Consider the following 27,269-nt stretch of genomic DNA (forward strand, 5'->3'; position numbering starts at 1 on the left):
TTGATAGCATTTCAATCAATCTTCTTGGTCAAATGGAGGGGGTTTGAAAAGGCCAGCTGAATCTGGTGAATCAACAAATGGTTACAGGACTGGTACCACAGGCAGGGGCTCTGCTACTTAGCCTGTATGATTCACTTTGAGAAACCTGGTCTACAGGGAGCTAATGAGGTCTGTCTGTCAGAGAAGGGGAAGAACATCTCCAGTCATAAGTTTAGCAAGCTCATGAAGAGGGATTTAAACTAATTTTGCTGGGGAAAGGGAACCTCAATCCATCCTACTCCTATGAGTTTAATGCCTGTACCAGCAATACAGCCTGGAGAAGGACCACAAGTCAGCAGAAGAATACGTGAAAAGAAATACAAAGGAATTCTAGCCCCTCTAGCCTGTAAGTCAGCTTCATTGGCAGCCTAACTTAAATGCCTCTGTGCAAATACACATAGCATGTGGAAAAATGAGAAGTTTGAGATGTGTGCATGACTGTAGGTCTATTGATGTCACAGAGATGTAGTGGAATGGCTTCTGGGACTGGAGTGCTAGAGTGGAAGGATACAGGCTCCTTCAGAAGGGCTGGGCAGGGAGTTGAGGAGGGGAATTTACCTTCTATGTCAATGGCCAGCTGGAGTGCATGGAACTCTGCCTAGGGATGGATGAGGTGACAACTGAGAGTTCATGGGTCAGAATTAATGAGAGGGCAGGGATAGGTGACATTAATATGGGGGCCTGCTACAGGTCACTGGGCCAGGACAACTAAGCAGATGAGGCCTTCTATAGACAAATAGAAGCAGCTTTGTGTTCACAAGCCTTGGTCCTCATCAAGTATTTCAACCAATTTCGGTTTCAATAAATATCTTTCGGAGAGAGAACACAACAGGGCATAAGTGATCCAGGAGTGTTTTGACAATAAACTCCTTTTTCAAAAGACAGAAACACATGAGGAGACCTCCTGTGTTGGACCTTGTTCTCACCAATAAGGAGGGGCTGGTAGGGAATGTGAAGCTCAAGGGCAGCCTTGGTTGCAGTGACCATGAAATGGTGGAGTTCAAGATCCTTAAGTCAGCAAGTAGGGCACACAGCAAGCTCATTACCCTAGACTTCAGGAGAGCATTTAGTGGTGAAATTCCCACTGACTGGAAAAGGGGAAGCTAACCCCTCATTTTTGAAAACGTGAAAAAGGAAGACACAAGGAACTGCAGACCATTCAGTTTCAACTCTTTGCTCAGGAAGATCATGGAGCATGTCCTCCTGGAAACTATGCTAAGGCATGTGGAAAATAAAACATTGACTGGTGACAGCCAGCATGCCTGATAAATGTGGTGGCCTCCTATGATACGCTTACAGCATTGGTGGATAAGGGAAGAGTAACTGTCATCATCTACCTGGGCTTGTGCAAAGCATTTGATACTGTCCCATGCAACATTAATGTTTCTAAATTGTAGAGATATGCATCTGATGGATGGACCTCTTGGTGGACAGGTCACTCTTATAGGGTTGTGGTCAACAGTAAAGTGTCCAAGTGGAGACCAGTGATGAGTGGGGCTTCTCTGGAGATCAGAACGGTTTAACACCTATTTTGGTGACATGGACAGTGGGATTGAGTGTACCCTCAGCAAGTTTGCAGATGATACCGAGCTGTGCAGTGCAGTTCACGTGCTGGAGGGGAGGAATGCCATGCAGAGGGACCTTGACAGACTTAAAACAGGGGCCTGTGTGAACCTCTTGAAAGGCAACAAAGCCAAGTGTAAGGTCCTGCATGTGGGTCAGGGCAGTCCCAAGAAAAATATGGGTTATGCAGTGTAGGGATTGAGAGCAGTCTTCAGAGAAATACTTAGGGGTATTTGTTCATTAGAAGCTTAACGGGACCTGGCAATGTGGGCTTGCAGCCCAAAGGCCAACTGTATCCTGAATTACATCAAAAAATGCATGGCCAGCATGTCTAGAGAGGTGATTCTGCACTTGAAGTACTTCATTCAGCTCTGGGGCCCTAAACATAAGAAGGACATGGAGCTGTCAGAGTGGGTCCAGAGGAAGGTCATCAAGGCGATCAGAGGGTTGGAGCAAGTCTTCTTTGAAGACAGGTGGAGAGAGTTTGGATTGTTCAGCCTGGAGAAAAGAAGGCTCCACGGAGACCTTATAGCAGCCTTCCAGTACCTAAATGGGGCCTACAACAAAACTGGGGAGACCTTTTACAAGGGCATGTAATGATAGGAAAAAGGGTAATGGTTTTGTACTAAAAAAGAACAGATTTAGAGTAGATATAAGGAAGAATGTTTTTATAATGAGCGAAGCGAAAAGCTGGAACAGATTGCCCAGAGAAAGGATAGTTGCCCCATATCTTGGGGCAAGTCCTGGTTGAATAATGCTTTGAGCAACACAGTGTAGTGGAAGGTGTCCTTTCCCATTGCAGATGGGTTGAAACTAGAAGATCGTTAATGTCCCTTCCAAGTCAACTCTTTCTATGATTCTATGAGTCTATGATTCTATGATTCTATGATCTGAAATTCAGCTAACTAAATTAAATATTTGCTACAGTTTGACTTTGCTCTCATGTACCTGCCTTTAATGGACTTTGTAATAGAGTCTTAGCCAAAACATAAATAAATCAACTTAAAAACTCCCCTGATCTCTTCATTGCATATACTTTTCCCTCGACTGTTTCTCATTTGGGTGAGTATTCATCTACCTTTCCCATATTTTAAAGATATGTGTCTTATTGATTTTCATACAGTTACTAATATCAAGGTACAATGACAAATAGGAATTTTCATTTTTAAACTGGTATCTCTTTCAGAATATTTTATGAAAATAGTGATGGATGATCTGTAGGAGGTTCAGGGGTCTGCTTGTGACAAAAAGCCTGATGAAGGGCTTATGCATATGGAAATATACTAGCCATGATTTCTCTAAGGAAAGTCAGTTCTATATGGAAGTTTCTTTAAGAATAAGTATATTTTCAAATTGTAATTAATGTTACATTGATTAATGTACATGTAATTAATGTTAATTAATAGTCTTGCTTTATCTTTATCTTGTGGGGTTATTCAGCCAGAGAATTATCACTGAGAGCTGCAGGTGTAGTGTGGAGTTTACTGAGATTTTACACCATGTAACATGACAACCAAGCTGAGGTGAGGAATAGAGAATGGAAGCATGCCACCTGTGTGTGTCTGTGGGTATCTACACACTTACTATGTGTAAGAGCCCGTTGTCTGTTTGCAAAGCTAGTTGGATATAGGTTTCTGTCAGTTGCACATCTGCAAGTGGTGACTGATGTCTGTGCTGTGGAACGAGTTTAGAGTTTCAGGAAAGAAAAAGGCGTAACCTCTACTTTCTGATGCTTCAGAAATGATGGACTCAGAGGAAAGATAGAGAGAGGATGAAGGAGGGACTGCATCCATAATAAACACAGGAAAAAACCCAGAATTTAAAGAAATTAAGACAGAACAGCCTCTGTGTAACTGACTATATCTCAGTGAAGCAGTAACTCTATGTGGCTCAAAAATTGTCATGCTAAGGGAATGTCTCTGTGGCATAGCTCATCCCTGGTTCTGTTGATTAATTATTCCCAGGTGGATTTCTGCACTGATGTGACCATTTTACTTCTAGTAAGCTGGGCTAGCTTGAGTATTTCTACACATTGTTCAGTTCAATTATGCTGAATTGTGTCTGGATTTCTACGTTTCCAATGGAACAAAATGGCACACATTTTGCTACATTGACTTTCATTATTAATCTATGAACTAAAGTCTGTGACAATGTGGTTGGCTCTGTTTCCTAAAAAAAATGAACTAAAGGTATTTAAAGAAGTTCTCCCCTTTTTCTGAGGTGCCACCATGTACACAGAATGATTTAAAGCACAAACTTTCTCTGACATATTTGCAATCAAAGCACCTGAGAAAGTTTTTCAAAGGATCATACAGTATGCTAATGGTTCCTTTACTTTTCATTGCTGTCTCATCAGGTTCTCTATCATATCTATTTTCTTGTGCCCAAACAATAATTTTATTTACGCAAGAATTTTATTTTATTTTATTTTTGTAAACTTGCATGCTTCTATATGAGCAATATCTTACACAAGTAATCAATCAATTGACCAAGTTGCTTAAATATCAATCATTTTTATTATTTACAGTTTAAAAATAAGTGATTACAATGTATTTGTGTTTTAGTGATTTTGTCTGCCTATAGCACAAAATGAGATTATGTATGCAGTATAAATGCAGATCTTGAGATTAGATCTAAGGTTTTACTTTGGAGATAAAATCACTCTAGTTTGTCTCAGATATGCAGGATATTATCATCACAATACAATACTTCTGCTTACCTTCTTTACGTACTTTGATCTGTGATACAGCAGTTATTGAAACATTCAAGAACCAAACTGTCAGTACTATCCATGCAGTTGAAATTTCTTTCAAGTGCTTGAAACAGTAGTTAATATCCAGGAGATTATGTTTCTTATCTGTTTCAAGCTGAACTAAAATCTGCATGATATCTGTTCATTTATTTTAAATTGATAAATTAATTTTGTAACCTTGAATATGAGAGATTTCTTAGTGCAGAATTTTTATTCTGGAGCAGGTAGCCACTTCTATCAGATATAATTACTAACTTTCAAAACTGCCTGACCACAAAAAATGCTGTATTTTTCTCTGTTTTCAACAAAGAGTAAATATTTGTATTCAAACTGGCTATGGCCACTTGCCACTTGCAAATTTGGGAAGCTCATCAATGTCTTGTATAAAGGTAACTTAAAGGCTGGTTCCAAGGGAGGCAGCAGTAGAAGCAGAAGAGCCATTGCAAAGAATTAATGCCCTAACCTCACCAATTAAAAGATGCCTTTGGCAATGTGCCTTTTCTGTGCCTGCTGTACAGTCAACAGAGGGATACAGCCTTGAAGCAAATGGACATTTTGCCTCAGTTTCTATAGCTATATGTGGTTGATATTATTTTTCAGGAAACAAAGTAGAAAAGTTCCTGGCTGGGTTTTCCAGAAGTGCTCTGCAGCTGATGAGTGCATCATGATGACTGCACTTTCTCTGCTCTTGCTTTTCAAAAATAACCAGAAAAAAATGTTTCAATTTCGGTCACTGGAAAAAGTAGAATAGTTAAACATACTTTCTCAGCTGTCAAGATAAGATTGGTTTAAAGAAGGATGTAGCCACCACTTACTGTTGTATAAATTAAATTTTTTTATCACACAAACAGTAGTTTTCCACCTTCATTTGTAGTTTCACAATTCAAATATTTGGATTCAAGTCTAATCTCTCAGTTAACAGAAAGATTAGTGCTTGTACTATTTCTATACTGATCTAGACTCAAATTAATGCAAATAACACAAAATGGACAAAAGTTTATAACTTAGTGTTTAACACAGATTAAAAGTATTTAAAGGTAAACAGTTAAATCACATTTAATAAATTATAGAAATGATAGTTACATATATTTGTTTATAAAAATCACATTTGTTGCAATTTATCTACCTTCCTGCACAGCTTTAAGAAAACCACAGAGAAATCCAGAAAACATTTTGTAGTAGGTATATATGGTATTATGCTAATGGTTGAATGAAACGTTCACCCTTAATACCATTTATTTTCATTGTGTTCTAAAACAATGTCTCGGTATTGATACAGGGAAAATCTTTCAAAATCAATAGCTTGCAAGACTTCAGCTGAAGGACCTTAATTTTATGTACTGTGTTAGATGGTTGTGGAAGCTAACAGCTGATGAAGTCTCATAGTATAATGATTTGCATCCATTAAGATTTAAAAAGGGATGCACAGGTGCTGTCATTTTAGACCTGGGGTTCAGAGTAATGATGCAAGCCTTGGTTGGTGAGTAACAGCACAGAAAGAAGTGTGGTTGCCTAAGAAAGTCTTTCAAGAACACTTTAACTGCATGCTTGATTGACCACAATTCACCTCCCAATGCCTAACCAAAAATAAAGGATGAGAGCTGAGATACGAAACTTTACAAGGCCTTGGAATAAAAAGAATATGAGAATTGGAAAATGTACAAGGTGAAAGAGTCAGTGCTAAGGAAATCTGTGGTTTGGGCCATAAGACCATTCAAGACTGTTGCCCACTCACATGTACTGTGGACAAGTATCGTCCTTTCGTCCTTCTTCAGGTAGGCTTCCAGAGTTAGTATTTCAGCCTACCATCATAGTTCATGCTGAAAGATAAGAGCTGAAGGAAGAAGAAACAGTGGGGCTGATGACACCTGTTCAGAAATAATCAGAGTGAAGGATCTTCTATAGCTAGAAACAGAGCAGAAAAAGCTGAAGAGATCTTGAACAGCTTGGAGGTGAACTGTGGTATAGATGAAGTTAAACCAGACATTACTCTTTATCTGTCAGTGATGTTGAAACTTAAGTTATATAAATACTCTGTTTTGGAGATATGAACACGTCTGTGAAAAACCTAACTGATTGTTGCCACTCAGCTTTTTTTAGTGTGACCAAGAATATCATGGATTTTTTCACGGGCAGGCTTATTGCATCTGTGAATAATCTGTGCAGATGTGAAATCTAATGCCACAATTTTATCATTTCCTTATTTGCAGCTCTGGGACAGTAGAGAAAGCCTTTAGATTGTGCAGGAGTATTTAATCAGACTGAGAAACCAGAAATTGAAACTTTTATCATGGTTTGGATTGCCTGACTCCAATTTCCCCGTCCAGGGCTGGGTAATATTATAGCAAGATAGCGCAGGTGTTCCTATACTGTGAGGTCCTATGCTGAAACCCCTGTGGTGGCTTCCCAAGTTTCCCACCCCTTATCAAAGCTCAGATGGTGCCTGAGTCCTCATTGTGTACCACCCTGGGAGAATGATGGGTGTTTCACTTTGAACAGGAGCAGTCTGTTCTGACAACAAGGGAGCAAAACACATTCTCCCTGCCCGCTTCTTGGCTGAGCAGCCATTAGGGCCAAATAGGCCTGTATGAATTGGCTCCAGACAGAGTGGCCTTCTTTCAGTCCCCATGGAGATGATCAAAGGGACTGATCACCTCCCTCCTTCAGCTGCATTTTAAGATGAGGCAAGGGTGGGGACAGTTGTTTTGCTGTGGGATTTGTGTCTTTGGCTGTAGCTGGCATGAGCTGATGCTCACCCACAAATGGGGAAGATCAGCAGCCATCCTTCAAAGGAAAGTGATGCACAGCTATGAAGTTAAGGTAACTTTTTAAATTTTTTTCATGAGACCTGTTGACTAAAGCAGCCTTCTTTTGAGATCAACATTCATATAGCCTTCTGGCTGCATTTAATGATAATGACAAACTTCAACTTAATCTAATAGAAAATTAAATATATTGTTACCCAAGGAAAGATTAAAAAAAAAAAAAAAAGAAAGAAGGAAAAAAAAACCTGGCTTATTGTCATAAAAACCAAATATATTACAGTTTTTATTGAAATGTGCTATTGTGAATGTAATGTATCACTTCACTAAATATATTTGTTACTCATCAGTAATTTTGACATTAGAACTTACAATTAACAACTAAAAAGAAAAAAATCAGTGCCTTTTGAGCTAATACTCATGAAATAAGTGTTTCATTAATTGAATTTTTGGGTAGTATCAATGAATAAGCTTTTTATAAAGATCAATTATGTAGAACTTTTATGTATTTTTCTGTTTATTTTAAAGAAAGGTTTCAGTAGGAATTAGTACTGTTGTTTAAAAAATACTAGGTTTTAGTTATTTTTCACTACTTTGATTAGAAGAGGAAGTTTTAAAGATAAGTTAAGTTTTAACCCTTACTATAAGTCAGAATGCTTACTTAGTGAAACTGAAAGTATGCACATGCTTATTCTTTCAGTTATTACTAAAACAAGGAGCTTTTATATCTACTTCTTCTGTCTTCAGTGATGACCTCAGTCTCTGTATGAAGCTTGATTTGAATTTATGTGCATATGCCGAGAACAAACTTTCATGAGAAAAGTGATATTTAAGACATACTTACGTGATTCCTTTTAAAAAAAAATAAATTATGAAATGTGATTGTTAAGACATGCCATATAAAATGCCTATGAACAGCAATATTTTTATCACTAATCTCATTCTGCAGGAACAAATACTCATTCTGTCCTTTCAGATTTATTTACCTGTGAAATGGAGAACAAAGGTAATGTGTTTAACACTCTAAAAAAAATTAGGTTTAAAAATATTCTTTTAAGTTGGTCAACAGATTTCAAATATACTTCTAAACCTCAGACAACCATATTGGTGAATTTATTCTGTCTATTATCATTATGCCAAGACACCATGGATCTGGTTTTTTTACAAGAACTGATGGAAGGTGATAATCTAGAAGGCAAAACCAAGCCAGCAAATACCTGAGGGTTACTGTAGTCATGGTTACGATTGTTAAGCATGTTTGAAAACAAAAGAGCAACACAAACACGGCACTTCTATAACTCTACCAGGTTAAAAATGTCTTATGTTCTGCTTTATCAGGTATTTCTGTACACCTATGTCAATAGATGGGCTCATTGAAACCACCCTGGGCAACTCAGGTTGTGGTCATGTTGGTATTCATGAGCTAGATCTGTTTCTATTTCTTCTTGTATGAACAAATTCTATATTTAGTTTGAGATGAATCTACCAGGGAAAAAATGGGACATTACTAGTGAACGTCAAAAGCATGAAACTCTGCAAAACAAGAACATTGCTTCTCTTGTAGGCATTGTTGAAAGAATGGGAACCTTCCTTAGGTAGGTTATTAAGACAGCTTTGTGGAGCTCTGTAAAAGTCTTCTTTCAAGGATGAACAATGTGAAAGTTGAAAGGACAGAGGTCTTTCTTTGACAATGAGTCAATGCCCAGAGGAATTCCCATTTCTTGGAAATAAATCTTGACAATTAGCTCAGAAATGGCCTGTGAAGTGCATACCAGTACCTTATGATAGATGAGATAAGAAACAACAACAAATAATACTTGCAAAAAGAAAGGCGACCCAGAAAACTGCTGAACTTGGAAAAGAATAGTTGTAGTATTGCTTTCTGTTGCTTACTGGTAGAAAATTAATCTCTCTGTACTACAACTTTATAATCTTCAATTCTGAGGAGTGTCATTTTTGTTTTCTTGCCTTTTTGCTTTCTATTGCTCTTTAGACAGTGGACAACAGATATTAATTAATTGATTGTAATCTATTATTATGTTATTTGTAAGCAACCATCAGCAAATCTAATTTTTGGTGACCAGGGGGGTATAGCCTCTCACATTGTAGGGGAGGATCAGGTTCATGGCCTCATGAGGAACTTGAACATATATAAGTCTATAGGACCTGATGAGGTGCATTAGAGTCCTGAGGGTACTGGCTGATGTGGTAGCCAAGCCACTCTCTAAGATATTTGAAAAATCATGCAGTCAGGAGAAATCCCAGGTGACTGGAAGAAAGGTAACACTGTGTTCATTTTTAAAAAAGGGAGTAAAGATGACCCTGGGAACTACTGACCTGTCAGCCTCATCTCTGTGCCTGGCAAGATCATGAAACAGATCCTCCTAGAAGCTATGCTAAGGCACATGGAGGACTTGGAGGTGATTAATGGTAGCCAGCATGGCTTCACCAGGGGCAAGTCTTCGCTTACCAACATAGTGGCTTTCTATGAAGGGGTGACTGCAGAAGTGGAACTGCGAAAAGCAATGGAAGTGATCTATCTGGGCTTCTGCAAAGCCTTTGACACGATCCCCTACAACATCCTTCTCTCTAAATTGGATATATATGAATTTGTTGGGTGTACTGTTCAGTGGATAAGAAATTGGTTGGATGATCACATTCAAAGATCAGTGGTCAGCGGCTCAAAGTCCAGATGGAAATCCGTGACAAGTGGTGTCCCTCAGGGGTCCATACTGCGACCAGTGCTGTTTAGTATCTTCATCAATGATATAAACAGTGAGATCAAGTGCATGCTCAGCAAGTTTGCAGATGACAAGAAGCTGAATGGTGCAGTTGTCACAGCAGAAGGATGGGATGCCATTCAGAGAGACCATGAGACTATCTGTAGATGCTGTAGAGTCCATCATTTGCTCAGAAAGTTAATTTTAGTTCTTGGAGACAAGCTGGCACTTCAACAGCATTTCAGTGAAAGCACAGTTCTGTGTCTGGAATACAGAATTGCTCTCCAGCTAAGATGACTTGTTGCTAAACCATGCAGCTATCGTTTAAGCATCAGAGAAACTTGTAGTTTTCTGCAGTGTAGCAACTGTTGTGCAAATGAGTAGGTACAGCTCCATTTTCTTGACTTATTCATATGATGTATTTATGAAGGCATACAAACTTCATGCATTTTATGGGCTTACATGGTTTCCTGTCGCCCAGAAATAATATTGGAAGCTCCTCCAGCTTCCAGTAATGCCAGAGGATTTTTAAATTCAGCAACTGAAGTCAAAGATGTGTGTTTCAAGTTAATTTGCCTGATGTTTCCATGGAGCTATATTCTATAGGATGTCAGTAATGAAAGATTTATAGAAATCAAGAGAGAACATAAGGAAACCTAGCTGCAAAGTAATGAAGCAAGGAAAAAAAAAACAGAAAAAGGAAAAATTCAGTAAGCTGTTAACTATGCAACTGCATTCATATTAATATGTTATAATTGTAAGAAGTATTTTAGGGATTCAATAACTATTTAATCCAATAGCATGTACCAATTTAATTAGATATCTTTTAGCCTACAGACATCCACTATTTAAGATTTTGACCCTAATAATTCTATCTTACTAATATTCATTGGATGAATCCATATTTAAATCTGTGCATCACTGAGATGTAAAGCTAGTAATTTATTTGACCCCTGATGACCAAAGGTTAAAACATAAATAAATAAAAATATCTGCTTATTTGAGGGATTGCATGACTTGTACATTTCATTGTACTTCTGCTTGAGTACACATGGTTTTATTTTACATAACACTTTGTAGGACATGAGACCTGGATGTAAATTTAATTGTGGATTTTAGTATCTTAAATTAAAATATGAATTAATGGTATGGTGCAATGGCATTCTTTCAAATATTTTAAAAAAAGGAAAAATAAAAAATTTTGCAGAAAGCTCCCATATTCAAATTATATTTACATCGGATATTATCTGTGATACATTCAGCAGCTGCCACGGTGAGTCTCTAAATATTCCGTGAGCTTGAAGTTCATTGAGAACATTTTCTGTCACTTTTCCCTGTGAATCAGTCTTGGCAGGCCAAACCAAACAGTTGTGAACTTCATATGTTCATAACCTTACTCCTCAGCCATTCATATAAGTGCACTTGATGCAACATGCCATTGCTGACCTTGACTCTGCTCTTCCATAAGATATACGCTTCATGCAAGATAAATAAACTTGGAAGTAAAATGTACCAAGGGTAAATAAATCAGAGCAATAGCAAAGAAACACATACTCTCAGTTATAGAGCAAGTCAGCAAGTTTCAGTGTGTATTTTTGAAGTATTCTGTCCTCTGTATGACTTAATTTGGTGGTGCTTCCTAATATTTAAGTTAATCTTGTTAGATAACTTAAAACCTACAGATTGAAGTAACACTCTTTACCCAGTCTGTATAAGTCATATTTACATACACGGATTGTCTTAATCATCACCTTAGCTTGACTGCAAATTTGCACAGTCCATGTTGTAACTGAACAGGCCATCTATTCAGAAACACTAGGAATAAATAAATTAAAAGGAAAAAAAAAGGATCATTAACAGAACATGTGTCTTGTCTTCCTCTGTTTTTTTGACTCAGACTGTCAGTGATTTATCAGGCATCAAACTTCCATCAAAACCTGCATATTTCCAAGAAGCTGGACCATTTTTTGCCCTTCAGTGTAGGGACTGGCAGGGTAAACAAACTTTTGTGACACTAATGCACAGTGTAAGTTTCCTTTACTCTCTTGAGCAAAAGTTCACTTGAACTTGAGAACCAGAGAAAATCATAAAGATTATTTGATGTACAGTGGCCCCAGAAAACAATCTCACACAGCATCATCCTGATTGCATTGCAATTATAGCATGTTCTTACTCTTTCTAAATAATACGGATACGCCCCCTCCCCCCTGTTACATCAGTCATTTTTTCACTTTGCTTTAGCAATCTTCAACCTTAAAACTTAGCATCCCACCTCTTCCAGGTCACATCTTTGTAATATAATTAGGGTTCTATAAATGGTTCTTGCTTTATGCACAACAAATACCTATTCATGCATCACTGAAGCCTACAGGGCTTTAATACTATGCATATCAGAGCTGAAGAACTGCTGTCACAGCAGATGTTAAGATAGATTTCAGATACCTGTTTTTCACTGCTTGTTGCTGAAGCCACCATCTTTCAAAAAAAAATAGAAAACCAAACCCAATCCTTTTTATACCTCCACCTTTTTTCTATTACTTCCTGGTTGAATGAACTTGAAAATATGATTTTTGCTATATTTTCCTGAATTTGATCACCTTCTTCTGAAGAGGAACAAGAAACTACTTGCATAGAAATATGTTAGAATTTTTAGTATTCTATAACCATTCAGATGCTTCTCCTAACGGTGTTAAAAATCTTGGTTTAAGAGATGAGATTTCTTTTCAAAAAACTTGCAGGTTTTATTTCTGAAAAAACCAAAAGAAGGATCTTAGGAAATCCTGATTAGTAGATCCCACATATTAAAAATACTCTTATTGGAAAGAGGGATTAGCACAGGAAAACTGCAGGGCTGGAGGGCCTGTTGACAGGAAGCTTATATCTGTATTTGGATGCAAGCATTTTAAAGGATGTAGGGAAACCAACACTGAAATTACTGTGGAATAAAAATGAGTGAATTATATTAAGAGACTTTAAATAACCTAGTTCGTATTAAGTTATTGAGGAGAATTTTTGTTTTAAAGCGATTGTGAACTGCATGACCTACAGCAGAAGAGGGGGGACAATCCATAAATTAATAGCTCATATTTACAGGCTACATTTGAACTTTTAGATTTTTTTTTAACTGACATATCTGTCCTGCCTGCTAATATTCCTTCAGTTAATCTGCTTTTTCTTCTTCCAACTTGGTCTATGAAGGTGGTAATAGAAATGCTTATAAGAAGTTTAAGATAGAGCATAACTGACTATGTGAATTTTGCTGTCACCAATACAATGAGGTAATTTCAATAAACCCCAAAATTTTTGCATAAAATACTTTGGAGGAAATACAATGGTCTTGTATCTACAAATTACTGTGCAATATAGGATTTTTAAAATGTAATCATAGGTGACCAAAGAAAAAGAAATATATGCTAGTATTAAACACATCCAGTTATTTAGATACCAGCTTGCAGGAAGCTGACAGTTTCTCACTTTAATTCACAGATATTTCTGATCTTCACAAATTTGGTGTGATCCATGTAGTGCAATAACTTCTAGGCGAGGTAGTTCTGTCAGCTTTGACATCTATCTATCAAAATAGTCTATTAAAATTCTAGAATTATTTGGATGTTTCAAGATCTTTTAAGGTGTCCTTTAAGAGACTGTATTTGCCTCCTCGTCTAACATTCTTAGCACTTTTGTATCTTTAAGGATAATGCAGTTAAGGATACTGTGCCTATATTTCTTTTATGCATCTGCTAGGAGGTTAGTAATGTAAATTACTAAATTAAATTTATTTAATTTTATCTCTTTTTTAGGGAATTATGAGAACTATGGAATTATTAATCAGGGAGTATTGAACAAAATTGTACCACATTAAGTCCCATTTAAAGAAGGAACAGTTTTGCAGAGAAAAATCTGCATATGACATGAATTCATAGAAATATATGAATGTTGTGTTTTGCATCACAGATCTGTAAAAATGTTTTTGAATGAGGTAGAATTTATTAATAATTTGTTTGAAAGCCTATGAAATATTTTGTCAGTCCTCAAAATGAAGGAATAATTCCCTACTGAAAAAGTAATAACCCTTTACATAAAAGACACCTTGTATATAGCAGATACAAAGAAGCCATTTTAACCTTACATTTCATCTTTTTCCATATACACTCCTAAATTATTTATATTTACTCTGAACTTAATGAAAAAGACCTATAAATTCCCCCATACTTGTTACTGCAGAAGTCATGTTTGACCTGTGAGTTACCAAGAAAAAGGAGGTACTGAAAAAATGCATTACCTTGCAAAAAAAGTTGTGGAGAGAGTAAAATTTCCATATTATGATATTTTTAGTGCAGCAACAGATAGATTTTGAACATACTTTTTCTTGGTTTTTTTTTTTTTTTTTTGATAGGTCTGCAGTTGTGGTTTCTCTAGAGCCAGACTTGTATAGTATTTCCAACACAGATGAGGCTTGAGATTTGGGCCTGTGTGAACCTCATGAAGTTCAACAAGGCCAAGTGCTAGGTCCTGCACCTGGTTCAGCGCAATCCCAAGAACAAATACAAGCTGGGTAGAGAATGTATTGGGAGCACCCCTAAAGAGAAGGACTTGGGTGTGCTGGAGGATGAGAACCTCAATATAGCAGGTAATGTGTGCTTGCAGCGGAGAAAGCCAACTGTATCCTGGGCTGCATCAAAGAATTGTGAACAGCAAGGTGAGGGAGGTAATTCTGCCCCTCTACTCCACTTTCATGAGATCTCACCTGGAGTACTGTGTGCAGTTCTGGAGTTGTCAGCACAGGAAGGACATGGATCTGAAAGAGTGAGTGCAGAGGAGGGCCATGAAGGTGATCAGAGGGCTGGAGCACCTCTCATCTGTGGAAAGGCCAAGAAAGTTGGGCTTGTTTAGCTTGAAGAAGAGAAGGCTTCTGGGAGACTTCCTAGCAGCCTCCCAATAATTATTCTCCTTAGGTGCCCTTATTTCTGAGTGTAGTGATAGGACAAGAGGTAACAGGTTTAAGCTGTAGAGAGTAGATTTAGATATTGGGGAGATTTTTTTTTTTACTATAAGGGTGATGAGGCACTAGAACTTGTTGTCCAGAGAAGATGTGGATGTCCCATCCCTTATGGTGTTCAGTACCATATTGGATGAGGCTTTGAGCAACCTGATGTAGTGGAAGGCGTCCCTGCCCATGGCAGAGGGGTGGAACTATGTGATCTTTAAGATCCCTTCCAAACAACACCATTCTATGATTCTGTGAATCTACATGTCAGGGCCTGTTCCCTACACAGCCAGTGTCTGGGCTTTCCTTTGACCTGCACAGTCAGAGAAGGAAGGTCATTTGATAGCTGCATGGCAATTCAGAGACCAAGAAGATCTTGAGAGTACAATAAAATTTAGCATTTATTTTAGATACAGCCAAAATGACAAAGCAGATACTTGGGTGCACTTCCGAGAAGCAACTTCCCAATGTTGCAAAAGCAGATTTCAATCTGATCAGATTACAATCTGATACCTTGTACACAGCCAAGGTCACTCAGATTCAATTCAACACTCACACCACAATGCCAAGAAAGCAAACAAAAACATAGTAAAGAAAGTAAAGAAGAGAGAGGGAGAAACAGCAGGTGGGGAAAAAAAAAAAAAGGTCAGCACTCCAATGGGCCACAACAGTTCCTTGGGAACACATGGCCTGTCTGGCAGCAGCTCCATCAGCAATTCTTCTGGGGCCAGCAGTTCTTATAGGTTAGTCCGACTGGGGTGGTGGGCTGGTGCCATGTGCTTTCTTGCAAGTTCTTTTTATAAGGCAAGTCCGTGTCCCGTGCAAGACAGGGGTGACCTTGCTGTGTGTGCACAAAAACAGGTGGCAGCAGAGAGCCTGCCCAGGACAATGACTCATCTGGCCAGGTGAAAAGAGGAGGGTGGGAGGGCAATGCTTATTCCTGTACCTCCTCCTCCCATTAAGCACCATGCCACAGACAAGGCCCCCAGGGCGGGCAGGCATCCCTACATTCATATAAGTTTTAAACAAGTAAAGAGGTCAATCTTCCCACCATGATTCAATGATACTAAATGTTGGGAAAGAAATATGCAAAATACCATAGCAAGCAGATGTCCCCTAGAGCACTGGTTCTTTAAGAAGGAGTAACATATTTCTTCTATAATAGATGATAACATTGACACAAAATTATCCTATACACACAAAGCCCTGTGGGATTCCCTAATAGTAAACCCTAAGTTTCACAATTAAACTTAATAAACTAAAATGTATTTGATATCACACCTAATCTTTTGTAACTAGTGCAAACCAGAATTTAAACCACAAATTTGCTTCTGGCAGTTCAGAATTGTTGCTTAAGTTCTGTGCAACAGCAGGCCTTTCTCAAAAGTTAACTTTAGAAATTAGTTACAGAATAAATTATTAGTGCACAATATTTAGTTTTGTTAAACTGGTAATGTAATTGGGACTGGCTGAAGTAATGTGAGATAAGGCTACACAAATAAAATTTGTTCAGAAATTGCATAACAAAACCAAAAATTATCCAGACCTTGGATTAGATGCCATACATATATACGAAAGAAACTTGCTTTTCTTTATTTCTGTGCATCATAAAAGTATATGTACATAATTTTTTTAAATAATGACATCTCTGTAACTAAGATCAGTCTTTCAGACATGTTTGTAAAAGTTCCATTTTCTGCAGGTGAAAGCAGGAAGCATGACAACATCTTTGTTCTCTTCTCTATCTGGCTGTGGTTACCACTAAGAATGTCAAAACCAAAAATACCCGTGAAAATGATGTAAGAAAATTCCACTGGAAAAGAAAAAGATCAAGAGATTTGCTTAGTTCAGCCGATAAAAAGCATCAAATTGGAACACTATCTTGGCTTATGTATTGGGATTTAACCATTTCCTCATCCAAATAGCAATGCAATTTTCTATTAAAAGACCACATGCAAACAAACATCTATTTGTGATAATAGTAGCTGCTAGGTGAAGACCTCATTTAGTCATTCCTGGGAAGCCATAGAGGTGTTTAACTTAAAATGCAAATAAAATCAAAATTTACTGGAAAATACTGAAATTGTTTTAAATGGAAAAATCTCAAGATGACTGTTTTATGTAAAAAGAATTTATTTGTCTTTCCTTTCTTCTATGACTAAAGAAGTTGAAGTAGCCTTAGATGTGTTCTGTTTTCCCCCCCATGATTACAAAACAGCTCACTTTTCAACAGAAAGCATTCCTGGTAAAATTACCACTTTTTCAAAATCCTTCACTGGTTATTAGGAAATTAAACAATGTGACAAGAAAACTTAGTGAATAAACATGGTTAAATCCATAGAGAAATGTAATCTTTTATGTGAGAGAGAAATAGAAATATGAACTACTTTGCTCTGTATATTTCTGATTTGGGGATTTTTTATATATTGGATTTATGAAACATTTGTTGGGAGCATATGACTTAGAAGGTAGATCAAGAGAAAGATGCCATTGATTGTACTATAAGTACTAGCCTCTGATACTCTCAGGGACTCTCATCACTGTGCTAGCTCACTGTTTTTACCAATGATGCCCTTTTAAAGAATGAAACCCCTTTGGCATCTTATCTGGAAGACTGGGTTTTAAAACACACAGGCCACATATCTATCTGAACTTGAAAGAATGTGTTCTTACTGTTACAACTTACTTTTTTCCTCCTTTCTCTTTTTTTTAATTTATTTTATTTTATTCTGTACACCCATATAAAGTGTGTGAAATAGGATTTTATCCAGATATAATATGCTTTTTGAATAACAAAGTAGCAGACTAATAGAGTGAAAATCGATTTCCTGGTATAGAACACACTATTCTTGCTTTTAGGCCACTTTTGGAAAACTGTTCTACAATTTTAAGATTATAAAATTTGACATAAATTAGAACTTGTAAAGTAAGAAAATTAAAGCTAAGGCATTTATAAACTCATTAATCAAGAAATAGGATTTTAATGAAGCATGGGTTTTGGTATTAGAAGAGAACAATTTATTAAAGAAGAAAGAACATGTCTATCATGGGATGGAAATATGTCAGGCTTTATTTAACATTTTATAACTGGACATTAACATCTTCACAATTTACCAGCATTTCATTTAATCAGTTTGTTATTTTCTGTTATTGATAAAACAAGCTCAAGTGTATATGGCACTTATATGAACTGGTGAAATTCCTGACACTCAAGACCTTCAGACCTGTTCTAGGACAGCACTGTTGTTGCAGAATTTTTGCCTGTGATAATACAACATAAACCCAGTTAAATTTCAAGACAGAATGCTGAGAGGCAAAAGATGGAATCAGAAAATTATTGTACTTAAATAAAATTACTTCAGTCAAACTGAAAATATATCAACTTACATGCTGATTTGTATTGCTGTTATAAGCATTTAGGTATGCTTTGTCTCAAGTAGAAAAGGTTATGTTGTGAAATAAAAGGAAAAAATCCAAATGATCCAGAGAAAATTAGGAATCAAGAGGAAGTTTCTCTAATATATTTTTTGATTGGAATGTTAAAAAAAAGGGGGCATATGTCAGGGACTAGTTTGAGAACCCTGACATGACAATGTCCCACCTTAAGTTGTTTGAGGCAAACCTTCTTATCAGCTCCTTATAGCATGCTACATTTTTTTTAATTAAGGTCTTCTTCTCTGCTTTTCTTCTTTAGTTTTCATAGTTATATAATTCATGTTTATTATGTGAAAATGAGTAGAAATGCAGATATGGAAATCTTGATTGAGAAGTGGAATGTAAGTTGTTCTTTTTCTAAGAGGTAGATATTTTTCCTGGTTTCTTATGGAGATCTGGTATTTTGTATGGGTTTTTCCACCCATGTTTTTTTCATATACTTTTTAAATGTAACCAATAATAAGTGTCTTAGAGTGGGTCTGGTTTCCTATGGTAAATAGCTACCTATTATGTAGTTCCACATAATAACTGCTTTGCATTACTTTATAGCAATAACAATTTAAGAAACACTATGAGGAATTTCCAACACAGTTAGAATTAACTTATTTAGGATTATTTAAAATTTATATTCAGTTTAACACAATTATTGCAAATATATATGGTGTTGAAATTGTCACATTGAGGCAAGTCAGTACTTGCATATACAACGTGTGATCTTCCATCTATGAGCTGCACGGCCTCTTTTACTACACGAGGTAACTGCCCATGTTGAAGAGCAAACACTAATTATTGCATAACCTCATATGCCCCATGAAATTTTCACATACCTATTCCTGTTATAGGTTGGAGAGAGATTATTGTCATTCAGGACAACAAATCCTTCTTCAAGTTTAATTCCTGATAAAGAAAAACATCAATCTTAAACACTGATTGGCATGCAGGAAAGAGGTAGTGCAAAAGGTTGATGTTTTCACTGGTCAGTTTCTTTACTATAATGATATTTTCTGTTCAAAATAATTGACTTAGGTATATTGTAACCAGTGACTGCATTGTAATTACTGTGAGCCATCTTACATGGAAGCACCTGGAGGACGTTCTGATGACTGAAGTTGGAGTGAGTTTTGCTACTAGCTTTATTCTTGGCAAATGAATATTTCTTGACTGTTTGAAGCCTGTAACACACTTCATGGTTTAAAAAATATGGCTGTACCTATAAAGAATGGAAAGAAATGTTCAGACTATCCAGGACCCTCTAGCATTCTTTATGAAGCTATTTGGTTTTGGTTTTATTTATTTTGTTGGGGGTTTTTTTGTGTGTGTAGTTCAAATCATCACTCTTAAACAGTTTAGGTAGCTACAATATTTATCTGTCATTGGTTTGCTAGATTATATATAAATAGAAGATATATCATGGCAGAGAGTGTAATTGCACTGGTGGCAAGCAGTAATAGCATAGTTACCATACAAGTTATCACAATTTTATAATAACTCCTAATAACACCATTTTCTCTATTCCATAAAATTGAGTTAAGAGTGGAAGATTTGTGTTGGTGAGACAAACAGAAGATTGTTGCTGATGTTCTTTCCATACTTCACTTCTGTTGCATCCTACTTATCAGTAAACAGAACCAATTACATTGTTTTCAGAAAACCTGAGAAGAAAAATTATGTAGCATTTATGTGCACATTTATAGTACTTTTATGGTAATTTGTATAAGATCAAGAAAATTCATACCCTCATATAATATCTTCAGTTATCAGTATGGTTAGATTAAAAATGTTGCATTAAAAATGTTGGTTTTCATGGAGCCTTCACTGAAGGAAAGATACTAGTACACTCCATTTGTCTGCTTGATGAGAAGCTTCTGAGAGAACGGTACTTAAATTAATTGCATAATGCTAATTAAATACTCTAATGATGAAAACAAAGGGTTTAGCTGCATTTCTCCAAGTACTGGAATAAAGGAAAAGAGATGGGAAGATACTATCAGATAGATATTTCCCCTCTGTCTACATGGGCTGATTTTATTCTCATGCAGAGCAGACAGAGAAGTCAGTTTCATCAGGATGATAAATAGTGTGGCAAAATGGTCTTCCTAATAAGACTTACACAAAAGAAACCAGGAGCTTTTCCTCACCCCATCTGGGGATCGTTTCCCCTCTGCAGTATTGTTACTCTGGAGAGTGAAAGCATCAGCTGTTGAAAAAAGCAATAAGAATCTCAGCTGGATACTGTGGTAGCAATAGGAAAACATCCTAGTTTCCATATACTTTTATGCTTCATCGGGCACTGGGCTTTAGTGCAAGATTTTATCTCCAGTGCAGGTCAACGGCATCTTACAGCAGCAGTGGTGTTTAAATGTTCTTTACTGAATCAAATGAAATGCTGTGTTGTTGCCAGAGTTTAGTATGGGATACAATCACTCCCAGGCCAATGTACATTCAGGTGGTGCAGCAAGGGAGCTCTTCAGTGCCAGTGCTGCTTCAGTTGTTCCAAAACACTAGAAGGCTACTAGTACAGACTCCTTAGCCTCCATCAGCCTCCTAAGTGTCTACCAATGGCTCAATTGGCACTGATGCTGCTGAACTGGTGATGAGATCAACAGGAATTTGTGTGCTAAATGTCTAATACAGACAACATTTAAGCTGTCTCAGATATGTAAATGGATGCATTATTAGGAACACTGACATGGGACTCAGAGACATGGCTAGAGTTTTGTCCTGAGACAGAAAAACTATGCTAAGAACAGCTGGATTTGTGTATTCCTGGGGACAACCTCAGACTCTGTGAAGAAAGGCTCAACAGACAGCTTGAACCTGTGTTTGACTGGAAATAAAAGCCACAGAGCTAGTCTGTGGAACTGAGAACATTGTTTCAATGGATTCTGCAAAAAATAATAAAATAGCCTTAAAGTGGCTGTGAATTTGGTATTTACTATAGATCTGTGTCCAGAGAAAATTCACTATTTTTATGAGCAAGCGGCAGATTTCTTTCCTTTTTTCCCTTCTGTAAGGTCTGAAGAGGGTATGAGGTTTAGCTGTATCCAAATTTTGTGTTCACAGTCCAGAAGATTTGGGATAACACGTGCTGTATTCGTTCCCTGAGTAGTATAGTGACTAACTGATTTACTCTCCTTGAAGCATTGAACTGATTTGATTCACAATGTAATTCCTGGGAACAGTGTGATTTCACATTGTTCCTTTGCTATAGGTTTGCTATAGGTTTGCAGCATAATTGAATGTAATTTTTAATTTTTGCACATTGCACTTGCTAGGAAGTAGGGAAAATTATTAGTGGATAGGGGCTTTTTTTTTGTGGTGGTCCTGCTAATCGTAATGTCTTCAAACACTAATGCAAACAGCTCATTCGAAACATGCATTCACTTCCTCAAAGTTGTATGCACTTCTGAGCACTGCTTGTCTTTTCTTTATAGCCACTAGAGCAAGCCAGCAACAAAAAGGTGGCTTAATTAAAATTAGCAATACAAAATTGTGAATATAACCTGCAGTTGAACCTCCCAGTAAACATTCGGGAGAGGGTTTGTTCTTAATGCCTGCAAGCAAAACTACAGAGTTCTTTAGGTAAACTGAATTTTACAGTTTGAATATCCCTTGCTTTTTGACAATTAATACACAGCCAAAATCCTGGAATAGATAATCCTTGCAGTTTGCCATTTTAGGAAGAAAAATGTTGATGATAGTGAAACACCTTTTATCAGACAGTAGAGAAAGCTTTTGTCACATGATGGAATTTTTAAAAGTCACAGGAATAACAAGCCTTAATCTCTAGCACACAGTTCAATAATGTAGTTACAACAGCATTGCTTCAGTCTATGGATGGCATATCATTGATAGAGAGATGAAAGACTGAAGTACAGTGACAAAATTCTAAGCGTTACATTAGTAGTTTAGGAAGAAGGCTGAATTAACTCTAGAAAACTAAAAGCTTTCACTATTGGGATAGGTTTCAGTCTATACTGCTTTTAGTTTATTTCATTGATATGTTAGCTGGTTGGTTAGGAAGGCTTTTTATAGAAGGTGAGAAAAACCTATATTTACCAAACATAGGTGAATCAAATATAACCTTCATCCTCTTATTTCCCATTTCCAATAAGAGTATGTTTTCTTCACTAGCTGAAATGTTGCATCTGAGTATGTGTTGTGCATATACATATATATATGAATATGCATGTATGTATGTATCAGAGAATCAGAGATCATTCACAGTAAGTCTGTTTAGAAGACTGATAAATCTGTCTGATTTTGTACTTCAAAAAAAGATTTATTTGATCAATGCTCTTTATGAACATCATGCTAATCATTCCTTCCGACACAGCACCATTATCTCTCACTGTACACACAGAATTATCAGACCTTAGTAGTTATGTCCTCAGTTACTGAGTGTACACCACTGAAATACTCACACTCAAAAAGCCCAGGAAATATATCCAGGCATATAGGTTCTGACCCATGTTCCTGCTCCAGTGTATTCAGGAGATGTAAAAAAATCTATTTTCCATTCCAGTGGTAAAGATTTTACTTAGAACCACTCCGTCATCTAACGGGGTTTTGAAGGATAGTTGAGGTCTAATGTTTAGGAAAGTTTTGCATATCAGAAGGCAAGGCTTATAATGATGGTATGGTTGGGGAATAATTTTAATTTCTGATGTTCTAAAGAAGTGCAGTGGTGATTGGTTGTTGTTTATATTTTTGTGTTATTTTCTCTTGTTTTTCAAATAAGAAAACTTGAGTGTAATATTTGCTTCCCCCTAGTCTTTCTTAAATCTCTAGAATTTTCAGAAGAAGGAAATGCTATTTTTTTGTTCATATTTAATCATTCCTGCTCAAACGCGTATTGCTGTAACAGCTGCTTCCCAGAATTTCTTGTACACCATGGGTCTGGGGGTTTAAACACAAACAAAAAAGTCATTAGAAAACTGGCAATCAAAACTGAATAATGGAAGTCTTAAACATTTTAATATGTGACTTTGGAGTTCTTGCCACATGTTCTGAAGGTGGTTTCCTGTAAAGGTGCCTTCCTGCTTTCCACATTCTGATCACTTTACAGGGGGAGGATAAGTAGAAACAGGAAGGAAAATTTTTAGTAAGAGGAAGGCTCAATGGTATTAATACATGTAAGGCTATTAACATGAATTAGAAAAACCAAAATATATCATAGAAGATGGAGGAACTGGCTACTTTTGCTAATCTTTCGTAGGACATTAGGTAAAAAGACCTCTTTTTAGTAAGGATTCTTGCTTGTAATTTTCTGCCAGACTAACTAATCTACCCCTTCTCATGAAAAGAGTGTAGAGCCTGTCATGTAAAAGTAATAATTTTTCTATAAATTTCTTAACCTTCACTAGGTTTTGGAACATCAAGGAATGAGTTGGTCTTAGCTGTTGATTTGAAGTATGTCCTCTATCTAATAAAACACTTTGAAAGTTCGTCACTGTGTGTTTGACACTGCCTTCCTTTTCTGTTACAATCTGCTCCCCTGACTCAATGTGAAGAGCCACGGCTTGACATTTCCATTTCTTTCCTTCCTGTCAGGAGGAAGCATCAGTGAACCACACATTCTTCATGTGGGGGGTCAAAAGAAGGGTCTTCTTTGATTTCACTAGGAGGTGTCCCTTACTTTGTGGAGACAGATGATTCACTCTGGATTTGCAGTAGCTTGGGGGTTACTTTGTCTAATGTATAGGTATGGGAGAAGTGTTCAAACTGTGGATACAGCTTTCTCACAGTATCTCACTGTGCCACCCCCACAGAGGGAAGGCTACCAGCCAGTACCAGCCTCAACAGCTTAAAAAGTCCTTGCAGAATTGTTCTGTTGCTTGATGGTCTTTTCTGCCTCCTGTAAGGCTAGAGTCTGAGTCAGTCATACTGGAGTGACATCCAGTCCACCTATTAGTACATCATCAATAGACTGATACAACTTGACTCCTTCTTCCAGACATATTTCAGCTAACTCCTGTGCTAAGGCATGATGTGACAGCATAGGTGAGTGCCGATAGCCTTGTGGTAAATGTGTGAATGTATATTGGATCCTCTTCCTTATGAAAGTGAACTTACCCTGATCAGCCCTCAGTAAAGGAACCATGAAAACCTTATCTTTCACATCAACAGTGGCTCTTGTATAGTAGAGAACAATTCAGCTATATTGGGCACAGCTGCTGTTAGTGGGCCAGTGCCGGCATTCACCTTTCAACAGTCAACAGTGGGCTGCCATTTACTGTTTGGTTTACAAACTGGTCATACTGGAGAATTGCAGGGAGAATGGGTTTGTATGATCACACCCCGTTCTGGTAGCTCCTGTATTACCAGGGTAATGTCCTCTTTGGCTCCTAATGGCAGAGGATATATTTTCACGTTTATGTCTTTGGAGGTGGGGAGAAACAAGGCAACTTTTAAGAGCATCACTGTCACAGTAGGGGACACGAATTTCCACTCTCTACTCTTGAAGTCAGTCCATGAGTTTCCTTTCAATGGGCCCAGCCCCAGGAGGCTGGTTAGATGGGTTCTCAAAATCATAACTGTGTCCTTCAGGTAACCATCTCCTGGGAGCCAACACTTTACTTGTGCCAATGGCTGACACTGGGAAAAACTAAAAGCATTCATGATTAGGATTTTGTATTTGTCTGCCACTGTCCTGCTACTGGTGGCTGTATCCATATTCAAAGCTGAGATCTGTGCCTCAGTATCTACCACAAAAGCAACGGGAGTTTTGGAAGGATCAAGGGGGAAAGTTGCAAACAAATACCCTTGGTTGTTTCCAGTAAGCCTTCATACATGTACTCGCTCACCACCCCTTGGCTCACTTATTGGAGATGGAGCAGGAGTTTTCCCTGCTCCAAAATATGAGGAGTTGGTTCAGGAGGATCTCAAGGGATTGTCTCAATGTACTTCTCCCTTCCTTGTTCCCTATCTCCGGGGAACTTCCACGTCTCTGACAGTAGCTTCCACTTCTGTTTCTATTCTAGTAGCAAGTAATGTCCTTTTGCCTTTGCTTTCTGTTTATTCCACTATAGTATAAGACCGCTACTAAAGTAGAGTTATATGACAAGTGTTCTTTAATGTGACCCTTACTTTGAATTAAAAGAATAGCAGTTTTAGGCTTTTAGTGGAGGGAGAAAAATTCTGATTTTGTTCTCGTATTCAGATCTGAATACTTGAATAGCTTAGTTTCTCAGTAAAAACATTTCACACTTCAACATTATGGGCATTCAGATTACTTAAGAGTGGTTTATCACTTGAAAAAGACTCAAGGCTGGTCCTGCAATGCTCTATATTGAGAGCCACTATATTGAAGAAAGATGTTAACTGTAAAAAACACTTGCTTCACTATGTCCCTGAAAATGAAACTGTGTGCAGATGTACTACACTCGAAGCATGACAGTCATCTGAATATTTGCTCAGTAGTGTCTTCTTGGAGATTCAGCTGATATACTTAAAGAAGTTTTTATATCTCTGAATTTGTCTGGACATATGTAATTATCCTACATGGTATCGAATGCCTGTAGAATTTTGCTCCATATATATTTGATATCCATATCCCAAAGCTTGTGTGTCAACAAATCACAGCAAGTGAGAATGGAGAATGGTTTAGTGTTTGATAGGAATGGTTGGACTCGATGATCCGGTGGGTCTCTTCCAACCTCGTTATTCTATGATTCTATGATTCTATGAAGTTTTCCTAAAGAATTCCTCCCCTAATACTACTAATTTAAGAATGTTTTAACAGAGTTTGTCTTGATAATTCAAAGAACCAGTGGTAGTTGTACAATTGTTTATGGAGGAAAAGAATGATTCAGAGAATCCAAAGTTGAGAAACTGAAAGGTATATTTAATCAGGAATTTTATATTCTCCTAAAGTAGTTTCTTAAGATCAAAACACAACAGAAGCACCCCATTGATATTGAAATAAAATATTAAACCATATCCTCTAGTTATAAGCACTATTTATTGCTTTGGGAATCCTTCTGCACAACTACAAAAGAGGTGTCATACATTCGTTTTCATTAACAGTTTATCAGCAGGGGAAGCTAGTGAGTGTGGCTGGGTTTAGATCTCTCTCCTTTTAGATTTTATCTTGTGAAATTTATTTTTTCCTTTCACAAATCTCAAATTACCTGCTTTAAATAAATTAGGAAACACCAATGGCAACCTCTTTCTTTTGAGACTGACGTAGTACTTCAGAATGTTAGTGTTGTTAAATAAATGTTAAAATGATTGTGGTAACCGATTTCCAAGAGTTAATATAGACAATCAGATGATCTCTATGCAATTCCTTTGTAGTTTCTGAGAAGTTTTTGGACTAAGGGTTGCAGACAGAAATTTGAAGGGGGAAGAACATTAATGACTCTAAAATCTTCTATTTATTAGAAATAAAAATGTTTAGATTTAAAAAAATTAACAAAAGGATTAGTAGGGTAAAAGAATGAATAACTCGTTCATTTGATGCTCTAGAATATTAATTTGGTGAGCAGCTTCAAATTAAGTTGATTTTATTCCACTTAAACACAGTGTGACGTGCAAGTCAAAACCAAGTCAGTGAAGGAATGGAAGGCTGCTGAAACTAGAAATGGAGTAATTGCTTAAATACAAAGATAGCATACAAGTCCTAGCAAATGGAGACCAGCACTTGGAACATTTGTATTACATCAGGATCAATGGAAGTGAACAATTACAGGAGACGGCATGCTAAGCTTCCACCTGAGATTGAAAGATCTTATCTTTAACCCTGGGAATAAACTTGTACTATTTTGATTTAAGGAACCAATTAGCTCTTTCCACATGGCAATTCACAACTCAGATATGTGGTAAATCCAGATTTGAAGAACTTCTGGCTTAAACTACCTGGTCCAGGAAAAATGATCCATCCACTACCCACCTGTAATGAAGCCAATAGAGACATAAATCTGGTGAATTTGAGGACTGATAATCAAATTAAGATACAGAGATTGGGAAGAATTTCACTTCATCCATATTAATGAAACACAGCAGGAGAA

This window comes from Phaenicophaeus curvirostris, chromosome Z (assembly GCF_032191515.1).
Source record: "Phaenicophaeus curvirostris isolate KB17595 chromosome Z, BPBGC_Pcur_1.0, whole genome shotgun sequence".
Classification (NCBI taxonomy): domain Eukaryota; kingdom Metazoa; phylum Chordata; class Aves; order Cuculiformes; family Cuculidae; genus Phaenicophaeus; species Phaenicophaeus curvirostris.